The sequence below is a fragment of the Dreissena polymorpha genome, chromosome 11, assembly GCF_020536995.1.
Source record: "Dreissena polymorpha isolate Duluth1 chromosome 11, UMN_Dpol_1.0, whole genome shotgun sequence".
NCBI classification, from domain to species: domain Eukaryota; kingdom Metazoa; phylum Mollusca; class Bivalvia; order Myida; family Dreissenidae; genus Dreissena; species Dreissena polymorpha.
Genome location: NC_068365.1, coordinates 11,755,264 through 11,770,418, shown reverse-complemented (window position 1 = coordinate 11,770,418; position 15,155 = coordinate 11,755,264). Strand labels below are relative to the sequence as shown.

The 15,155-nt window shown below is 39.4% G+C and overlaps 1 long non-coding RNA gene across 1 annotated transcript in view; it reads left to right on the top strand.

The window, feature by feature from the left end:
- LOC127849528 (uncharacterized) overlaps nt 1–15,155 on the top strand; it is a 145,590-nt gene that overhangs the window by 130,081 nt on the left and 354 nt on the right. The gene's annotated exons all lie outside the window — the stretch shown is intronic.

The following is a 15,155-nucleotide window of genomic DNA, read 5'->3' as shown; positions in this document are numbered from 1 at the left end:
TGCAAAATGTAATCAAAGTAAAAAACTTATTAAAAGCTTTTTAAAGGTTTATGTAATCCATACATTAACTGTAAAATCAAAATTATATCTGATTTTTTTTTTTCATGGCCCCACCACAAATGAATTTAAATGTTCCAAGAAAGTTTTACATTTTACACACTGTCTGCTAATCAACATAACTTTCTTTCATTTAATATTTATCAGTTCAAAGGGTGGTGTACCCTCACAAATGTTAAAGATGATGCAAAAGACGTACATAATTTAAAAGTGACACACACAACAAACCAAATTAAGATACCTGTGTTTCCTTAACTTCATTATTTCAAAGGGTAGGAAAACTTTACAAATGAAGCATCGGACGTACAAGAATGCCACATTTTTACATTGTTGTTTCATTAAATATTCACTATTCAAAAGAGTGGTGTACCTTTACAAATGCACAAAAGCATGTGACATACCAAATCAATATACCTTTGTTTTATTTAAAATTTATTCATTCAAACAGGTGTGTACCTGTACAAACACACATATGATGCACGTGACATACCGGTACGCAATATATATACCTAAATTGGTTCATTAAGTATCCATTACTACAAATGGTCCTGTACCTTTATGATTGATGCACATGACATGCTAAATTAAAGCACCTTTGTTTCATTGAACACTTATCACTTCAAAGGGTGTTGGTACCTTTCTTAAGGCACACATGACACAATCTACTTACCTTAAGTTTGCTTGGGTTCTGCACGTGGCTTTCCGTGCGAGCTGAGATAGGGATTTTCGTGTTCTTAGGGCTGGACACTTCCATTGAGATCTTCATAGTACATGAGCACTCGGAGACAAATTTTAATCCGTAAACAAAATTTCACAAATTTTTGAATTGAGTCGCACAATTCCAGATGGTGAATTTCAATATCAATTGTATTCCCTTCTTTATCAACCATTCCATTTATAACATATAAACCACATAAATCTTGTAGGTTCATATTATTTGTATAATGAATGTTTTTTTTCTGAAATAATGCTCTTATGACATAAATAAAGCTCTTTTTTCTCCAAAATCAAAGTGCATTGTGCAGTATTTATGTTTCCCCGAATATTGCAATTTTCCCATTATAGTACAATCCAAATTGGTTTTGCATTCTTTATTGTTTGCACACTTTTTCCATTATTAAAAAAAACATAATGGTTATTAGTTTTACTTCATCAAAACATATTTTATTATCTTCAGAATTTTGAAGTTTTAATATACGCAAACATATTTTGTCTAAAAATGGCATTCTATTCACATTAAGGGGCGCATTTCCATAATTCACTTAGCAACTTGTTTTTTACATTGCAAGATTATAGATCATTAAACTGGAAAAGCATTTATTTCCAATATTGTTGTGCAGTTTCATTCACTGAACATGGTCCACAACTCACATTAGTTGGACATTAATTTTAAATATCTGCATGCAATTTTCATTATTCACAAAATATGTTGTTTTTTTCCAATAATGATACAATATTCAGATTGGTATCTCATAAATTGTCTGTCTCTACTCCATGGAGGTTTCCGTTATTCATACCAAACATTTTCAAAAACATAGTTCCAAAAACATGTTCCATGCAACTTTTTTTTCCATCAGAAAACACCTTAAGTTCCATATAACGGCCAATAAACCAATTTTCCTTTCTCCTGTGAATAGTTTATTTGTTTATTTTACATTTTCATATTTTAACCTACTGAACATTTTGAACAATTACTACATGTGTAATTATGTATTAATTATTTATTATGTCAAAGCCAGCTAAATAAATCTATCTTGCAAATTAGTCCTTAAACTATATCCTTTTCCCCCCAACATAAAAATTATTCCAACTTTTAAACAAATCAATGTTGGAATCAATTTGTTATGCAATTATTGTGAAGCCCTATAGTTAATTTTCTGCGCCTGATTTATTTAAAATGCTGATTCCGTTGCAAATATGGTTTAATCGTTTATCGATACCACCTACAAAATGCATATGTCAATGCAGCGGAACATTATGTGAATGTTTAAAGAACTTTCAAGAGGAGAAATTGTTTTTGTCTTTAATGCTTACATGTAACTCCAAAGAGAACAGCAAATATTTTATGCTTTCTGAAAATCGACGCTAAAAATAAACCAGTAACTTAACAATTATGTGTGTTTGATGTATTATTAAATTCATGGTGATCTCCATTGTTATTTTTGCAGTTTATTTATTTCAATACACACTAAAATGCACTTCTAACGCATCTCTTACATATGTCTTAATTTCTCCATTATTTATTAATACATTTTTTCAAACTTTGAGTTATGAATATGAGTCATATTTAATCTCCCTTAAATTTTCTTGGATCTGTTCCTTGTTGATTTGATAAATTATCATCAAATGAGCTTTATAACTCTTAAATAGGAATTCACAAAATGACACAATCTCAAATGATTTATTTTTGCAAAATCTTTAAAGATTTAATGTTCTGCAATATTTAGTTTAAACCTATTTATTTTAGCTCGATTGCATCGAAAGCCTTTGGCTTATATAAACGCTCTCGAGTCCGTTTCCTGGGCCTAGAACCAGTACTTGGTGTCTTTGGGGGAGATCTAAAGAACGCTCCCACGGTGGGGATCGAACCCGTGACCTCCCGGTCGCTAGGCGGACACCATATCCATTACACCACGGCGACCTGGAATCTGCAATATTTGTCTATGCTTATTTGATTTTTGTGATGGTCTTTGCCATACGTTTGTTTGTGTGTTTGTAAATGGCTTTGCTGATTGCCAATAAACTGAAACTAAAACTGTTCAAATACAACCATTTGCACATGCAGACAGAGTACCTGGTCAAGAAGTGCCAGAGTGCCATGGTTGACAGATTTTATGAAAAGTTCAAAAACAACAATGTGTGAAATTTCAAGTTCATATCTTAGACCATTTTTTAGAAATAAGAATTATGCAAATGATGCATTGCAAGTGTCTTTAAGTTTAAAGGGACTGTCAACCACAAGGACGAAGAAAAGAAAAGTTGTAAAATACCGGTTTTTTTTTTTGCAATTTTTAGTTTATATTGATTAAAATATCATGACTGGTATATTACATTACTTGAAAAAAGTTCATTTTTTCAGTATATTCGGTCATAAAATTTTGCGATGTGAAATCGAAAGTACATCGCGAAAATAGGTGACATAACGATAAACACACTATAAATAACGCAAGTATACTGATCATTTTATAGGTATAAAATATATACAATTCACTACGCATGCACAATTTGCATTCCTGGGTTTACCACGTGACGATGATGATCTATCTACTGGCGTTATTTATAGTTAACTGGTAGTTACCTGGTAGACATACCCAGTAAAATTTATTATCGAATATACTGAAAATATGAAAACCTAACAAAATTCTTCAAGTAATGTAATACACCAGTTGTGATATTTTAATCAATATAAACCAATAATTGTAAAAAAATACGGTATTTCACAACTTTTCTTTTCTTCGTCGTCGTGGTTGACAGTCCCTTTAAAGAATAGAAGTAACAAATTGCAAATGTTTCACGTTACATTAGAATTCACTGTCTTACTTAAGGGTAAACAACTCTTTTTTAGCTTTATATCTTTTAAAGCCTTAGGTCCTCTGAGACTCTCTCGAGTCCATTTCCTGGGTAGAACCAGTAATTGGTGTGTTTTGGGATGACCTAAAGAACGCTCCCACAGAGATCAAACCAAAAACCTCCCTGTTACTAGGAGGACACCCTATTCATATATGTAAAGGTGACCTTTAAACTTTTCTTTTTTACTGTATGCAAAGCAATTCACTCATAACAAAAGTATTAATAGTGTTTCCAATTAAATCTAATTAATTCAGTGCAAATATTTGCGTAAATGGGTTCCAATATTGATATTAATTAAAAGTAATTGAGATAAGTTGGGTTTGGCAGACAAAAACAAATACTCTTCTCTAATCTTTCACCATTAATCCAAATTAATTTGATAATAACTATTTTATACATGCATTATACATAAAGAAATTGCTCAGTTTGTATCAAATAAATTGACGACATCAAGTATAATTTTATTGCCAAAGTTTTTCAAATAACAATGCCACTTTCCAAAATATTGACTCCGTGGATATTTTCATGAAAGTTTATTTATTGTTACTTACTTCCTTTTTAAACTTTTGATTTAGTTGACATCTTTTACTCATTCTGAAGTTTTAAAATAATTCCAGGCTTATATCATATAATTACAATATGATTTATTAAAATGATTGAAAACAAAAATATGTTCTAATCCACTTGCATCCACTTTATTATCCAAAAAGGCAACAAATATCACAGAGCAACAGTTACTACACTCATCTTATCCAGCTCATTAAATCCCCTCTTAAAGCACCCACAACACTTAAAGGAATCAATTTTCCATTCCTGCTGTTGATTTCCGATGATCACCTCCTAATTCACCTTAACAAACAGAAGCAGCAACATCCCTGACACCACTTGCTCCATGCCAGGTTTATTGTTAAAGTTCTTCCAACAGAAACTCTCACTGTCAAGAAACAATAGTGTCCTCTGTGACTCCACTGCTCCCTCCAACAGTGTGTGTGGCAGGCATTATTGGAAACAGCTGAAACTTCTTAAGTCAAGCACTAGATATTTTTCACTCAATGTATGCTTGTTTGAAAAATAACAATTTTCAAATAGACTTAATGATTTGATATAAAATATTTTTTTTTTTTCCTTTCATTGTTGTTTATTGACCAATAAACAATGGTTTGTGGTGCAGATGCCCAGGGATTAAACCACTTAAGGGCTTCAGGGTCTAAAGCTCAAAACCATATGTGTCTTGTTCTGTGAAAATTGGGCAAAATGCATGTGAGTTAAGTGCAATACCAGATTAGCCTGTGCAGTCCGCACAGGCTAAACAGGGAAGACACTTTCCGCTTTTATGGTATTTTTAGTTTAAAGGAAGTCCCTTTTTACCGAAAATCTAGTTTAAGTGGAAAGTGTCGTCCCTGATTAGCCTGTGCGGACTGAACAGGCTAATCTGGGTATAGACACTTTAAGCACATGAAATAAGCCGGCAGTTTTCTCAGAACACGGCTCATATATGTTGTGTTCAAACATCATGACGATAATAAAGTTATTGCAATAAATGAGTCCATTCCTAACATGGTTTTGTTTAACACTGGATTTTTCGTGGTATGTTTTTCCAATAGTTTGACAGGAGATGCGTTTCAAACCAGTTATGAATAAAACATTCGACTTATTTGTTCAGTCGCCTGAAACTGCTTTTTGCTTCAGCTGTATTGGAATGGGTCCAACTTGCAAAAAACATTTACTGTATCATTCTTTAAAATAAAAACATGTTTGTGACAAACAAATCACAAGCCTTATTTTCTGTTGGGACAGGGAACAACATAATATGCCATCTTAGAAATATGTTATTAATTAATATTGATATTAAATATATTCCACATTCATTTCAGTAACACTTAAAAGGTTTAAGAGCCACCCTTGTTTGTCAATGTTTGTGTAACGAGAAATTTCACATCTAGCTAATAATCATGACAGGATTTGGTGAGAACTTGCTTTGACATGGATGTCATGATAGGATTTGATGAGAGCTTGCTTGGACATGGATGTCATGATAGGATTATATGAGAGCTTGCTTGGACATGGATGTCATGATAGGATTTGATGAGAGCTTGCTTGGACATGGATGTCATGATAGGATATGATAAGAGCTTGCTTGGACCTGGATGTCATGATATGCTTTGACAAGAGCTTGCTTGGACTTTGATGTCATGATATGCTTTGATGAGAGCTTTCTTGGACCTGGATGTCATGATATGCATTGATGAGAGCTTGCTTGGACCTGGATGTCATAATATGCTTTGATGAGAGCTTGCTTGGACATGAATGTCATGATATGCTTTGATGAGAGCTTGCTTGGACCTGGATGTCATATGCTTTGATGAGAGCTTGCTTGGACATGAATATCATGATATGCTTTGATGAGAGCTTGCTTGGACAAGGATGTCATGATATGTTTTAATGAGAGCTTGCTTGGACCTGGATGTCATGATATGCTTTGGCTTGCTTGGACCTGGATGTCATGATATGCTTTGATGATAGCTTGCTTGGACATGGATGTCATGATATGCTATGATGAGAGCTTGCTTGGACATGGATGTCATGATATGCTTTGAAGAGAGCTTGCTTGGGCATGGTTGCCATGATCAGATTTGGTGGGTGCTTGCTTGGACATGGATGTCATGATATGCTTTGATGAGAGCTTGCTTGGACCTGGATGTCAGGATATGCTTTGACGAGAGCTTGCTTGGGCATGGTTGCCATGATCAGATTTGATAAGAACTTGCTCGGGCATGGCTGTCATGAAAGGATTTGTTGAGAGATTGCTTGGATATGCTTGTCATTATAGAACTTGGTCATAGCCTGCTTGGACATGGCTGACATGATAAGACTTGGTCAAAGCCTGCTTGGGCACGGCTGTCATTATAGGACTTGGTCATAGCGTGCTTGGGCATGGCTGTCATTATAGGATTTGGTCATAGCCTGCTTGGGCATGGCTGACATGATAGGACTTGGTCATAGCATGCTTGGGCATGGCTGTCATTATAGGACTTGGTGATAGCCTGCTTGGGCATGGCTGACATGATAGGACTTGGTCAAAGCCTGCTTGGACATGGCTGTCATTATAGGACTTGGGCATAGCCTGCTTGGGCATGGCTGTCATTATAGGACTTGGTCATAGCCTGCTTGGGCATGGCTTACATGATAGGATTTTGTCATAGCCTGCTTGGGCATGGATGTCATTAAAGGACTTGGTCATAGCCTGCTTGGGCAAGGCTGACATGATAGGACTTGGTCATAGCCTGCTTGGGCATGGCTGTCATTATAGGACTTGGTCATAGCCTGCTTGGGCATGGCTGTCATAATAGGACTTGGTCATAGCCGGCTTGGACATGGCTGACATGATAGGACTTGGTCATAGCCTGCTTGGGCATGGCTGACATGATAGGACTTGGTCATAGCCTGCTTGGGCATTGTTGCCATGATAGGACTTGGTCATAGCCTGCTTGGGCATGGTTGACATGATAGGACTTGGTCAAAGCCTGCTTGGGCATGGCTGACATGATAGGACTTGGTCATAGCCTGCTTGGGCATGGCTGTCATTATAGGACTTGGTCATAGCCAGCTTGGGCATGGCTGTCATTATAGGACTTGGTCATAGCCTGCTTGGAAATGGCTGTCATTATAGGACTTGATCATAGCCTGCTTGGGCATGGCTGACATGATTTGACTTGGTCATAGCCTGCTTGGGCATGGTTGACATGATAGGACTTGGTCATAGCCTGCTTGGGCATGATTGTCATTATAGGACTTGGTCATAGCCTGCTTGAGCATGGCTGTCATGATAGGACTTGGTCATAGCCTGCTTGGGCATGGCTGACATGATAGGACTTGGTCATAGCCTGCTTGGGCATGGCTGACATAATAGGACTTGGTCATAGCCTGCTAGGACATGGCTGTCATGATAGGACTTGGTCATAGCCTGCATGGGAATGGATGTCATGATAGGATTTGGTAAGAGCTTACTTGGGCATGGTTTTCATTATAGGACTTGGTCATAGACTGCTTAGACATGGCTGACATGATAGGACTTGGTCATATCCTGTTTGCTTGGGCATGGCTGTCATTATAGGACTTGGTCATAGCCTGTGTGGGCATGGCTGACATGATAGGACTTGGTCAAAGCCTGCTTGGACATGCTTGTCATTATAGGACTTTGTCATAGCCTGCTTGGACATGGCTGTCATTATAGCACTAGGTCATAGCCTGCTTGGGCATGGCTGTCATTATAGGACTTGGTCATAACCTGCTTGGGCATGGATGTCATTATAGGACTTGGTCATAGCCTGCTTGGGCATGGCTGTCATTATAGGACTTGGTCATAGCCTGCTTGGAAATGGCTGTCATTATAGGAATTGATCATAGCCTGCTTGGGCATGGCTGACATTATAGGACTTGGCCATAGCCTGCTTGGGCATGGCTGTCATTATAGGACTTGGTCATAACCTGCTTGGGCATGGCTGTCATCATAGGACTTGGCCATAGCCTGCTTGGGCATGGCTGACATGATAGAACTTGGTCATAGCCTGCTTGCGCATGGCTGTCATGATAGGACTTGGTCATAGCCTGCTTGGGTATGGCTGACATGATATGACTTGGTCATAGCCTGCTTGGGCTTGACTGACATGATAGGACTTGGTCATAGCCTGCTGGGGAATGGCTGACATGATAGGACTTGGTCATAGCCAGCTTGGGCACGGCTGTCATTATATGACTTGGTCATAGCCTGCTTGGGCATGGCTGTCATTATAGGACTTGGTCATAGCTGCTTGGGAATGAATGTCATGATAAGATATGGTCATAACCTGCTTGGGCATTGCTGACATGATAGGACTTGGTCATAGCCTGCTTGGGCATGGCTGACATGATAGGACTTGGTCATAGCCTGCTTTGGCATGGCTGTCATTATAGGACTTGGTCATAGCCTGCATGGGAATGGATGTCATGATAGGATTTGGTCATAGCCTGCTTGGGCATGGCTGACATGATAGGACTTGGTCATAGCCTGCTTGGACATTGCTGTTATGCTAGGACTTGGTAATAGCTTGCATGGGTATGGATGTCATGATAGGATTTGGTAAGAGCTTACTTGGGCATGGCTGACATTATAGGACCTGGTCATAGCCTGCTTGGACATGCTTGTCATTATGGGACTTGGTCATAGCCTGCTTGGACATGGCTGTCATTATAGGACCTGGTCATAGCCTGCTTGGACATGCGTGTCATTATAGGACTGGGTCATAGCCTGCTTGGATATGGCTGACATGATAGGAGTTGGTCATACCCTGCTTGGACATGCTTGTCATTATAGGACTTGGTCATAGCCTGCTTGGACATGGCTGACATGATAGGACCTGGTCTTAGCCTGCTTGGACATGCTTGTAATTATAGGACTGGGTCATAGCCTGCTGTGCCATGGCTGACATGATAAAGCTTGGTCAAAGCCTGCTTGGACATGCTTGTCATTATAGGACTTGGACATAGCCTGCTTGGACATGGCTGTCATGATAGGACTTGGTGATAGCCTACTTAGGCATGGCTGTCATTATAGGACTTGGTCATAGCCTGCATGGGCATGGCTGTCATTATAGGACTTGGTCATTGCCTGCTTGGACATGCTTGTCAATATAGGACTTGGTCATAGCCTGCTTGGACATGGCTGACATGATAGGACTTGGTCATAGCCTGCTTGGACATGCTTGTCATTATATGACTTGGTCATAGCCTGCTTGGACATGGCTGTCATTATAGGACCTGGTCATAGCCTGCTTGGACATGCTTGTCATTATAGGACTTGGTAATAGCCTGCTTGTCATAGCTGACATGATAGGACTTGGTCAAAGCCTGCTTGAGCATGGCTGTCATTATAGGACTTGGTGATAGCCTGCTTGGGCATGGTTGTCATGATAGGACTTGGTGAGAGCTTACTTGGGCATGGCTGTCATGATAGGACTTGGTGATAGCTTACTTGGGCATGGCTGTCATGATAGGACTTGGTGATAGCTTACTTGGGCATGGTTGTCATGATAGGACTTGGTGAGAGCTTACTTGGGCATGGTTGTCATGATAGGATTATGTCAGAGAGCTTGCTTCGGAATGGTTGTCATGATAATATTTGGTAAGAGCTTACTTGGGAATGATAGTCATAATAGGACGTGGTGATAGCTTACTTGGACATAGTTGTCATGATAGGACTTGGTGATAGCTTACTTGGGCATGGCTGTCATGATAGGACTTGGTGAGAGCTTACTTGGGCATAGTTGTCATGATAGGACTTGGTGAGAGCTTACTTGGGCATGGTTGTCATGATAGGACTTGGTGACAGCTTACTTGGGCATGGCTGTCATGATAGGACTTGGTGAGAGCTTACTTGGGCATGGCTGTCATGATAGGACTTGGTGATAGCTTACTTGGGCATGGTTTTTATGATAGGACTTGGTGAGAGCTTACTTGGGAATGGCTGTCATGATAGGATTTGGTGATAGCTTACTTCGGCATGGCTGTCATGATAGGACTTGGTGAAAGCTTACTTGGGCATGGTGGTCATGATAGGACTTGGTGATAGCTTACTTGGGCATGGTTGTCAAGATAGGACTTCGTGAGAGCTTTTTTGGGCATGGCTGTCATGATAGGATTTGGTAATAGCTTACTTCCGCATGGCTGTCATGATAGGACTTGGTGAGAGCTTACTTGGGCATGGTTGTCATGATAGGACTTGGTGATAGCTTACTTGGGCATGGTTGTCATGATAGGACTTGGTGAGAGCTTTTTTGGGCATGGCTGTCATGATTGGACTTTGTGATAGCTTACTTGGGCATGGTTGTCATGATAGGACTTCGTGAGAGCTTACTTGGGCATGGTTGTCATGATAGGACTTGGTGATAGCTTACTTGGTCATGGCTGTCATGATTGGACTTGGTGAGAGAGTTCTTGGGCATGGCTGTCATGATAGGACTTGGTGAGAGCTTACTTGGGCATGGTTGTCATGATAGGACTTGGTGAGAGCTTACTTGGGCATGGTTGTCATGATAGGACTTGGTGATAGCTTACTTGGGTATGGTTGTCATGATAGGACTTGGTGAGAGCTTACTTGGGCATGGTTGTCATGATAGGACTTGGTGATAGCTTACTTGGGCATGGTTGTCATGATAGGACTTGGTTAGAGCTTACTTGGGCATGGTTGTCATGATAGGACTTGGTGAGAGCTTACTTGGGCATGGCTGTCATGATAGGACTTGGTGATAGCTAACTTGGGCATGGTTTTCATGATAGGACTTGGTGATAGCTTACTTGGGCATGGTTGTCATGATAGGACTTGGTAAGAGCTTACTTGGGCATGGTTGTCATGATAGGACTTGGTGAGAGCTTACTTTGGCATGGTTGTCATGATAGGACTTGGTGAGAGCTTACTTGGGCATGGTTGTCATGATAGGACTTGGTGATAGCTTACTTGGGCATGGTTGTCATGATAGGACTTGGTGATAGCTTACTTGGGCATGGTTGTTATGATAGGACTTGGTGATAGCTTACTTGGGTATGGTTGTCATGATAGGACTTGGTGATAGCTTACTTGGGCATGGTTGTCATGATAGGACTTGGAGATAGCTTACTTGGGCATGGTTGTCATGATAGGACTTGGTGAGAGCTGACTTGGGCATGGTTGTCATGATAGGACTTGGTGAGAGCTTACTTGGGCATGGTTGTCATGATAGGACTTGGAGATAGCTTACTTGGGCATGTTTGTCATGATAGGATTGGTGAGAGCTTACTTGGGCATGGTTGTCATGATAGGACTTGGTGAGAGCTTACTTGGGCATGGTTGTCATGATAGGACTTGGTGAGAGCTTACTTGGGCATGGTTGTCATGATAGGACTTGGTGAGAGCTTACTTGGGCATGGTTGTCATGATATGACTTGGTGATAGCTTACTTGGGCATGGTTGTCATGATAGGACTTGGTGAGAGCTTACTTGGGCATGGTTGTCATGATAGGACTTGGTGAGAGCTTACTTGGGCATGGTTGTCATGATAGGACTTGGTGAGGGCTTACTTGGGGGCATGGTTGTCATGATAGGACTTGGTGATAGCTTACTTGGGCATGGTTGTCATGATAGAACTTGGTGATAGCTTACTTGGGCATGGTTGTTATGATAGGACTTGTTGAGAGCTTACTTGGGCATGGTTGTCATGATACAACTTGGGGAGAGCTTACTTGGGCATGGTTGTCATGATAGGACTTGATGAGAGCTTACTTGGGCATGGCTGTCATGATAGGACTTGGTGAGAGCTTACTTGGGCATGGTTGTCATGATAGGACTTGGTGAGAGCTTACTTGGGCATGGTTGCCATGATAGGACTTGGTAATAGCTTACTTGGGCATGGTTGTCATGATAGGACTTGGTGAGAGCTTACTTGGGCATGGTTGTCATGATAGGACTAGGTGATAGCTTACTTGGGCATTGTTGTCATGATAGGACTTGGTGAGAGCTTACTTGGGCATGGTTGTCATGATAGGACTTGGTGATAGCTTACTTGGGCATGGCTGTCATGATAGGATTATGTCAGAGAGCTTGCTTCGACATGGTTGTTATGATAATATTTGGTAAGAGCTTACTTGGGCATGGTTGTCATGATAGGACTTGGTGATAGCTTACAAAGCACTAGTACCTGACATGCCTGGAATCAAAGCAAGTGTCTTAAAGACCAATCAGAGCTACTGTTTTTGCTGTTTACATCAAAGTGCCTCCATATTTTCATGGAGGATTGCATGCATGAAAGTCATGAATCTTTCTCATAATGCTTTAATGGAGATAAAAAGAATACTGAGGATAATTACCATCCACTGTATCAGAGTGCTTGTTTAATTCAGAATTATTTTTTATCACTAGCTCAATACATGCATTAAATGCAGGCTAGATTTATTGTCAATAAATCAATATAATGCATGTCACAAAAAATTATTCATTTTAATAAAAAAGTTATCAAAATAAAATTATACAATTTGGTATGTTATATAGTTGTAAAAAAATCTTTAATATTTAAACTATCGAACTAAACATTTTGTGATTATTCCAGTTTGAATTTAAAAGTGCTACTAAAATATATTTTTTTCTTTTTAAAGGAACTTGTTCACAGTTTGGTAAAGTGACAATTTTCTAAATAATTGTCAGAGCCATAGATTAAATAATGATTGTATAAATTATGTTTAAACAAATTAAATAACATTCCTGACTAAGAAAAATGTAAAAAATATGTGTTCCTTAATGATAATTGTCTTTCGAAATCAGTAGAATAATAAGAGTTAGTTACTCTTTTCCTCTATAATTTAAAATATAAGTGTATTTGTTACATAGAGTTCTTAATTCACTGTTCAGTACGAAAGCTGGCGTGGCTCAGTGGAAGCGCATTGACTTTTAGTTCCAGATGACCTGGGTTCGAATCTCGGCTGAGGCATGTTTTTTTTATCCAACCTTTTTTCTTGCTCTTGTCATTTTTTAAAAGTATTTTAAACAGTACTGATTAGTGAACATATTTTATGACATATTTTAAAAATACAACAAGAATGCCAAGATGGCCCTAGTTCGCTCACCTGAGAGGAATCGGTTCATTCAATCTTTACCAAATGTCAAACTTGACCTAGATATTGTCCAGACAAACATCCTGGTCAAGTTTCATTATTATTTCATCTGCGAGTCATGATCAATATACCTATGAAGTTTCATGATCCTAGGCGTAAGCATTCCTGAGTTATCATCCAGAAACCATTTTTCTAAGTTGAGTCACCATGACCTGACAGCCATTGTGTGAATACGTTATTTGGCACTGTGACCTTGACCTTTGACCTAGTTACCTGATAATCAATAGGGGTCATCTGCGAGTCATGATCAATATACCTATGAAGTTTCATGAACCTAGGCATAAGCATTCTTGAGTTATCATCCAGAAACCATTTTACTATTTCAGGTCACCGTGACCTTATCCTTTGACCTAGTGACCTGAAAATCAATAGGGGTCATCTGCGAGTCATGATCATTGTACCTATGAAGTTTCATGATCCTAGGCATAAGCGTTCTTAAGTTATCATCCAGAAACCATTTTACTATTTCAGGTCACCCCGACCTTGACCTTTGACCTAGTGACCTGAAAATCAATAGGGGTCATCTTCGAGTCATGATCAATGTACCTGTAAGGTTTCATGATCCTAGGCATAAGCGCTCTTGAGTTATCATCTGGAAACCATTTTACTATTTCGGGTCACCGTGACCTTGACCTTTGACCTAGTGACCTAAAAATCAATAGGGGTCATCTATGAGTCGTGATCAATGTACCTATGAAGATTCATGATTCTAGGCCTAAGCGTTCTTGAGTTATAATCCGGAAACCATATTACTATTTTGGGTCATCGTGACCTTGACCTTTGACCTAGTGACCTGAAAATCAATAGGGGTCATCGACGAGTTATGATTAATGTAACTATGAAGTTTCATGATCCTAGGCCTAAGCGTTCTTGAGTTATTATCCGGAAATCATTTTACTATTTCGGGTCATCGTGACCTTGACCTTTGACCTAGTGACCTGAAAATCGATAGGGGTTATCTGCCAGTCATTATCAATGTAGCTATGAAGTTTCATGATCCTAGGCATAAGGGTTCTTGAATTATCATCCGGAAACCATTTAACTGCTTTGAGTCACCGTGACCTTGACCTTTGACCTAGTGACCTGAAAATCAATAGGGGTCATCTGCGAGTCATGATCAATGTATCTATGAAGTTTCATGATTCTAGGCATAAGTGTTCTTGAGTTATCATCCGGAAACCATTTTACTATTTCGGGTCATCGTGACCTTGACCTTTGACCTAGTGACCTAAAAATCAATAGGAGTTATCTGCGAGTCATGATCAATGTACCTATGAAGTTTCATGATCCTTGGCATAAGCGCTCTTGAGTTATCATCTGGAAACCATCTGGTGGACGGACGGACCGACATGAGCAAAACAATATACCCCCTCTTCTTCGAAGGGGGGGGGGGGGGCATAATGAGAAAACTGCTCCCCTCCCAGCAGCAATGTTATTCAACTGACCGGAACCATTTTTGAACTCAACTCTCGTATCAAGGAAACAAATGTTCTGAGCAAATTTCATGAAAATTGGGCCAAAAATGTGACTTCTACTGTGTTCACATGTTTTCACTATATACATATATTGAAAAATGCCCCGCCCACTGGCAGCCATGTTTTTTCACCAATCCCGACCATTTTCAAACTAGTCCTAGATATCAATAAAACCAATGTTTTGACCAACTTTCATGATGATTGGGCAAAAACTGTGACTTCTAGAGTGTTTACAAGGTTTCTTTATACCCAAATAGGGAAAGCTGCCACTATATACATATAGAGAAAAATGCAACGCCCACTGGCGGCCATGTTTTATCACCGATCTCGACCATTTTCAAACTCGTCCGAGACATCAATTGAACCAATGTTTTG